The sequence below is a fragment of the Vulpes lagopus genome, chromosome 6 (assembly GCF_018345385.1).
Source record: "Vulpes lagopus strain Blue_001 chromosome 6, ASM1834538v1, whole genome shotgun sequence".
Taxonomy (NCBI): Eukaryota; Metazoa; Chordata; class Mammalia; order Carnivora; family Canidae; genus Vulpes; species Vulpes lagopus.
In genome coordinates this window covers 75185889-75193303 of record NC_054829.1, presented here as the reverse complement: position 1 = coordinate 75193303, position 7415 = coordinate 75185889, and positions in this window count along the sequence as shown.

The following is a 7415-nucleotide window of genomic DNA, read 5'->3' as shown; positions in this document are numbered from 1 at the left end:
ATTTAATTGATTTTTAATTTCTGCCTGATTGGATCTAAATTCTGCAGTCAAGAAGTCTCTTGAGTCCTTATGGTTTTTTCTAGAGCCACCAGTAGCTGTATAATAGTGCTTCTGAATTGGCTTTCTGACATTGAATTGTAATCAAGATTTTGTAACTCTGTGTGAGAGAGGACTGTTTCTGATTATTTTTTTTTGAGGTGAGGTTTTCCTTCTAGTCATTTTGCTCAGTGCAGAGTGGCCAAAAACAAGCTGTGTTGGGAAAAGGAGAAAAAGAGAGAGAATGAAAGAAAAGAGAAAAAGAAAAAAGAGAAAGAAGAACAAAAGGGAAAAAAGAAGAAAAAGAAAAAGAAAGACGGGAGAAAAAATGGGGGGTGGGGTGGCGGAAGCAATCAGAAATCAAAAAGAAAGAAAAAAAACACAAAACAAAACAAAAAAAGAACAAAAAAACACGGGGGAGTATCTTCCGATTCTGTATACTTTGAGTCCCTTGACTTCCCCTGGAACTGGTCCCTCTCGCTGGTCTTCTGGGGGAAGGGCCTGCTGTGCTGATTCTCAGGTGTTAGCACTTGGGGGAGCTGCTCTGCCCCTGCCTGGTGCAGGGCTCAGTGGGGGTTGTTTATCCCGTGAGGCCCCAGGAGGAACAGCCACAGTGGGGCGGCAGCTTTGGAAACCTGGATTCAGCTCCCACAGTAGCTCCGGGGCTCTCCGTCTGCAGGGCCTGGGGGCTCCCGGTTGGGGCCGCTGATCTGCTCAGCTCTGGGCAGGAGCGTCCTTGCTGTCCTGGGCCCTCCTGGCCTCTGCCTGTCCTGGGGGGAGGCCGGATCCTGGGCTGTGTCCCGGGGCCCTGTGCTCTGGGGCCTGCGCTGTTGGATTCGCGCTCCCGCCCCACAGCCCCCTCCGCGGAGCCGACGCCCGAGCCCCTCCGAGCTGCTCCTGATTCCGAGCGCGCTGCAGCCCTTAGGGAGCTCGGCGCACTCTCCCGGGGTGCAGGTGCCTGTTAGTGTCCCAAGGAGCCCGAGGGCATCCCTGCCCTCCTGGGTCATGCTCTAACTCCCTGCGGGCGCCTTTCCACCTGGGAAGGTTGGTGCAGCTCCTGCTCCTCCCGGACGGGGCTCTCCTGCCCTGGGAACACTCGCCCCGGCCTCAGCCCGGCTCCTCGTGGGGCCCCTCCCCCTTGGATGCCTTTTGTTTCTTTATTTCTTTTTCTCGGTGTTCCTACCTTGATAGAAGCGTGAACTCTTCTCACTGCAACATTCCAGCTGGTCTCTCTTTAAATCTCAGGCCAAATTCGTAGATTTTCAGGATGATTTGAAGGTTATCTAGGTAATTTGTTGGGGACAGGTGATTTGGGGACTCTACTCTTCCGCCATCTTGCCCCTTCTCTTCCTGATTGATTTTTATTTGCCTCCTTGAAGTCCCCTAGATGAAATATTATGGTGTAAGAACTAGAATTGTTAAATGAAATAGTCTATCTGATACGTCATTTGCAAATATCTTCTCCTTTTTTTTTTCTCTTTTTTTTTTATTGGTGTTTAATTTACCAACATACAGAAAAACACCCAGTGCTCATCCCGTCAAGTGTCCACCTCAGTGCCCGTCACCCATTCCCCTCCAACACCCGCCCTCCTCCCCTTCCACCACCCCTAGTTCGTTTCCCCGAGTTAGGAGTCTTTATGTTCTGTCTCCCTTCCTGATATTTCCCAACATTTCTTTTCCCTTCCTTTATATTCCCTTTCACTATTATTCATATTCCCCAAATGAATGAGAACATACACTGTTTGTCCTTCTCCGATTGACTTATTTCACTCAGCATAATACCCTCCAGTTCCATCCACGTTGAAGCAAATGGTGGGTATTTGTCGTTTCTAATTGCTGAGTAATATTCCATTGTATACATAAACCACATCTTCTTTATCCATTCATCTTTCGATGGACACCGAGGCTCCTTCCACAGTTTGGCTATTGTGGCCATTGCTGATAGAAACATCGGGGTGCAGGTGTCCCGACGTTTCATTGCATCTGAATCTTTGGGGTAAATCCCCAACAGTGCAATTGCTGGGTCGTAGGGCAGGTCTATTTTTAACTCTTTGAGGAACCTCCACACAGTTTTCCAGAGTGGCTGCACCAGTTCACATTCCCACCAACAGTGTAAGAGGGTTCCCTTTTCTCCGCATCCTCTCCAACATTTGTTGTTTCCTGCCTTGTTAATTTTCCCCATTCTCACTGGTGTGAGGTGGTATCTCATTGTGGTTTTGATTTGTATTTCCCTGATGGCAAGTGATGCAGAGCATTTTCTCATGTGCTTGTTGGCCATGTCCATGTCTTCCTCTGTGAGATTTCTCTTCATGCCTTTTGCCCATTTCATGATTGGATTGTTTGTTTCTTTGGTGTTGAGTTTAATAAGTTCTTTATAGATTTTGGAAACTAGCCCTTTATCTGATATGTCATTTGCAAATATCTTCTCCCATTCTGTAGGTTGTCTTTTAGTTTTGTTGACTGTATCCTTTGCTGTGCAAAAGCTTCTTATCTTGATGAAGTCCCAATAGTTCATTTTTGCTTTTGTTTCTTTTGCCTTTGTGGATGTATCTTGCAAGAAATTACTGTGGCCAAGTTCAAAAAGGGTGTTGCCTGTGTTCTCCTCTAGGATTTTGATGGAATCTTGTCTCACATTTAGATCTCTCATCCATTTTGAGTTTATCTTTGTGTATGGTGAAAGAGAGTGGTCCAGTTTCATTCTTCTGCATGTGGATGTCCAATTTCCCCAGCACCATTTATTGAAGAGACTGTCTTTCTTCCAATGGATAGTCTTTCCTCCTTTATCGAATATTAGATGACCGTACATTTCAGGGTCCACTTCTGGGTTCTCTATTCTGTTCCATTGATCTATGTGTCTGTTTTTGTGCCAGTACCACACTGTCTTGATGACCACAGCTTTGTAATACAACCTGAAATCTGGCATTGTGATGCCCCCAGCTAAGGTTTTCTTTTTTAAAATTCCCCTGGCTATTCGGGGTCTTTTCTTTTTTTTTTTTTTTTTTTTTTTTTTTTTTTTTTTTTTTTCGGGGTCTTTTCTGATTCCACACAAATCTTAAAATAATTTGTTCTAACTCTCTGAAGAAAGTCCATGGTATTTTGATAGGGATTGCATTAAACGTATAAATTGCCCTGGGTAACATTGACATTTTTACAATATTAATTCTGCCAATCCATGAGCATGGAATATTTTTCCATCTCTTTGTGTCTTCCTCAATTTCTTTCAGAAGTGTTCTATAGTTTTTAGGGTATAGATCTTTTACCTCTTTGGTTAGGTTTATTCCTAGGTATCTTATGCTTTTGGGTGCAATTGTAAATGGGATTGACTCCTCAATTTCTCTTTCTTCAGTCTCATTGTTAGTGTATAGAAATGCCATTGATTTCTGGGCATTGATTTTGTATCCTGCCACGCTACCAAATTGCTGTATGAGTTCTAGCAATCTGGGGGTGGAGGCTTTTGGGTTTTCTTTTTTTTTTTTCTTTTTTAAATTGGAGTTTAATTTGCCAACATATAGCATAACACCCAGTGCTCATCTTGCCAAGTGCCCCCCTCAGTGCCCATCACCCAGTCACCCCAACCCCTGCCCACTTCCCCTTCCATTACCCCCCGTTCATTCCCCACTGTTAGGTGTCTCTCATGTTTTGTCACCCTCACTGATATTTTCACTCATATTCTCTCCTTTCCCTTTATTCCCTTTCACTAATTTTTATATTCCTCAAATGAATGAGACCATATAATGTTCTTTTCTGACTGACTTATTTCACTCAGCACAATACCCTCCAGGTCCCTCCACGTTGAAGCAAATAGTGGGTATTTGTCATTTCTAATGGCTGAGGAATATTCCATTGTATACATAGACCACATCTTCTTTATCCTTTCATCTTTTGATGGACACTAAGGCTCCTTCCACAGTTTGGGTATTGTGGACATTGCTGCTAGAAACATCGGGGTTATGCTCCAACTCCTTGAAGGTGAAGTAACTTTAAAAAGTATTTGGAATTTTTGTACACAGGCTTGTCTCTTTATTTATTCATCATTTATATCAGTAGAGACTCACGCATTATGCAAAATCTGGTTCCAGTTTTTAATGTTTGACTGCTATAATTTTAAAGCCACACCTTTCGCTTTCCCCTTGTGCTTCACATCTGAGGAAGCTGATAAGAAAGTTCAGAGCTCTTTTGGCTCAAGTGGAAGATTCAAAATTTGCAAGCCTCAGTCCACAGGCCAAAACCATCATCTGACCCTATCCTCCAAGCAAAATGAAAGCCCAGAGCCAGTCTTCTTCCTTGGCTCTCTCAATTCATTTTGGATCCCAAACAGTCTGTATTATGTAGATCATAAACTTTTTCATATCCTTTTAGCCTGAATATGGCATCATCTGTTGCAACATTCAAAACAAATTTAGATATTTGGATGTTTTTTCAGCATGGGCAAAACAGTTTCTTCAGGGTGGGCAAAACAATATGGATATTTATTTTATACTTTGAATTTTATAATCCAATAAAAATATGTTTATTTTCCTGCTCAAATTGTTCCAGTTTTGGTAATTGGGAGCTCCTGTATCCCCCTGACGTATTTCCATTGATCTATTTTTTTTTCTTTAATTAACTTTTATTGGTGTTTAATTTACCAACATACAGAAAAACACCCAGTGCTCATCCCGTCAAGTGTCCACCTCAGTGCCCGTCACCCATTCCCCTCCAACACCCGCCCTCCTCCCCTTCCACCACCCCTAGTTCGTTTCCCCGAGTTAGGAGTCTTTATGTTCTGTCTCCCTTCCTGATATTTCTCAACATTTCTTTTCCCTTCCTTTATATTCCCTTTCACTATTATTCATATTCCCCAAATGAATGAGAACATACACTGTTTGTCCTTCTCCGATTGACTTATTTCACTCAGCATAATACCCTCCAGTTCCATCCACGTTGAAGCAAATGGTGGGTATTTGTCGTTTCTAATTGCTGAGTAATATTCCATTGTATACATAAACCACATCTTCTTTATCCATTCATCTTTCGATGGACACCGAGGCTCCTTCCACAGTTTGGCTATTGTGGCCATTGCCGATAGAAACATCGGGGTGCAGGTGTCCCGACGTTTCATTGCATCTGAATCTTTGGGGTAAATCCCCAACAGTGCAATTACTGGGTCGTAGGGCAGGTCTATTTTTAACTCTTTGAGGAACCTCCACACAGTTTTCCAGAGTGGCTGCACCAGTTCACATTCCCACCAACAGTGTAAGAGGGTTCCCTTTTCTCCGCATCCTCTCCAACATTTGTTGTTTCCTGCCTTGTTAATTTTCCGCATTCTCACTGGTGTGAGGTGGTATCTCATTGTGGTTTTGATTTGTATTTCCCTGATGGCAAGTGATGCAGAGCATTTTCTCTTGTGCATGTTGGCCATGTCCATGTCTTCCTCTGTGAGATTTCTCTTCATGTCTTTTGCCCATTTCATGATTGGATTGTTTGTTTCTTTGGTGTTGAGTTTAATAAGTTCTTTATAGATTTTGGAAACTAGCCCTTTATCTGATATGTCATTTGCAAATATCTTCTCCCATTCTGTAGGTTGTCTTTTAGTTTTGTTGACTGTATCCTTTGCTGTGCAAAAGCTTCTTATCTTGATGAAGTCCCAATAGTTCATTTTTGCTTTTGTTTCTTTTGCCTTCGTGGATGTATCTTGCAAGAAGTTACTGTGGCCAAGTTCAAAAAGGGTGTTGCCTGTGTTCTCCTCTAGGATTTTGATGGAATCTTGTCTCACATTTAGATCTCTCATCCATTTTGAGTTTATCTTTGTGTATGGTGAAAGAGAGTGGTCCAGTTTCATTCTTCTGCATGTGGATGTCCAATTTTCCCAGCACCATTTATTGAAGAGACTGTCTTTCTTCCAATGGGTAGTCTTTCCTCCTTTATCGAATATTAGATGGCCGTACATTTCAGGGTCCACTTCTGGGTTCTCTATTCTGTTCCATTGATCTATGTGTCTGTTTTTGTGCCAGTACCACACTGTCTTGATGACCACAGCTTTGTAATACAACCTGAAATCTGGCATTGTGATGCCCCCAGCTAAGGTTTTCTTTTTTAAAATTCCCCTGGCTATTCGGGGTCTTTTCTGATTCCACACAAATCTTAAAATAATTTGTTCTAACTCTCTGAAGAAAGTCCATGGTATTTTGATAGGGATTGCATTAAACGTATAAATTGCCCTGGGTAACATTGACATTTTTACAATATTAATTCTGCCAATCCATGAGCATGGAATATTTTTCCATCTCTTTGTGTCTTCCTCAATTTCTTTCAGAAGTGTTCTATAGTTTTTAGGGTATAGATCTTTTACCTCTTTGGTTAGGTTTATTCCTAGGTATCTTATGCTTTTGGGTGCAATTGTAAATGGGATTGACTCCTTAATTTCTCTTTCTTCAGTCTCATTGTTAGTGTATAGAAATGCCATTGATTTCTGGGCATTGATTTTGTATCCTGCCACGCTACCAAATTGCTGTATGAGTTCTAGCAATCTGGGGGTGGAGGCTTTTGGGTTTTCTATGTAGAGTATCATGTCATCGGCGAAGAGGGAGAGTTTGACTTCTTCTTTGCCAATTTGAATGCCTTTAATGTCTTTTTGTTGTCTGATTGCTGAGGCGAGGACTTCCAGAACTATGTTGAACAGCAGTGGTGAGAGTGGACATCCCTGTCTTGTTCCTGATCTTAGGGGAAAGGCTCCCAGTGCTTCCCCATTGAGAATGATATTTGCTGTGGGCTTTTCGTAGATGGCTTTTAAGATGTCGAGGAAAGTTCCCTCTATCCCAACACTCTGAAGGGTTTTGATCAGGAATGGATGCTGTATTTTGTCAAATGCTTTCTCTGCATCTAATGAGAGTATCATATGGTTCTTGGTTTTTCTCTTGCTGATATGATGAATCACATTGATGGTTTTACGAGTGTTGAACCAGCCTTGTGTCCCAGGGATAAATCCTACTTGGTCATGGTGAATAATTTTCTTAATGTGTTGTTGGATCCTATTGGCTAGTATCTTGTTGAGAATTTTTGCATCCATGTTCATCAGGGATATTGGTCTGTAATTCTCCTTTTTGGTGGGGTCTTTGTCTGGTTTCGGAATTAAGGTGATGCTGGCCTCATAGAACGAATTTGGAAGTACTCCATCTCTTTCTATCTTTCCAAACAGCTTTAGTAGAATAGGTACGATTTCTTCTTTAAACGTTTGATAGAATTCCCCTGGGAAGCCATCTGGCCCTGGACTCTTGTGTCTCGGGAGGTTTTTGATGACTGCTTCAATTTCCTCCCTGGTTATTGGCCTGTTCAGGTTTTCTATTTCTTCCTGCTCCAGTTTTGGTAGTTTGTGGCTTTCCAGGAATGCGTCCATTTCT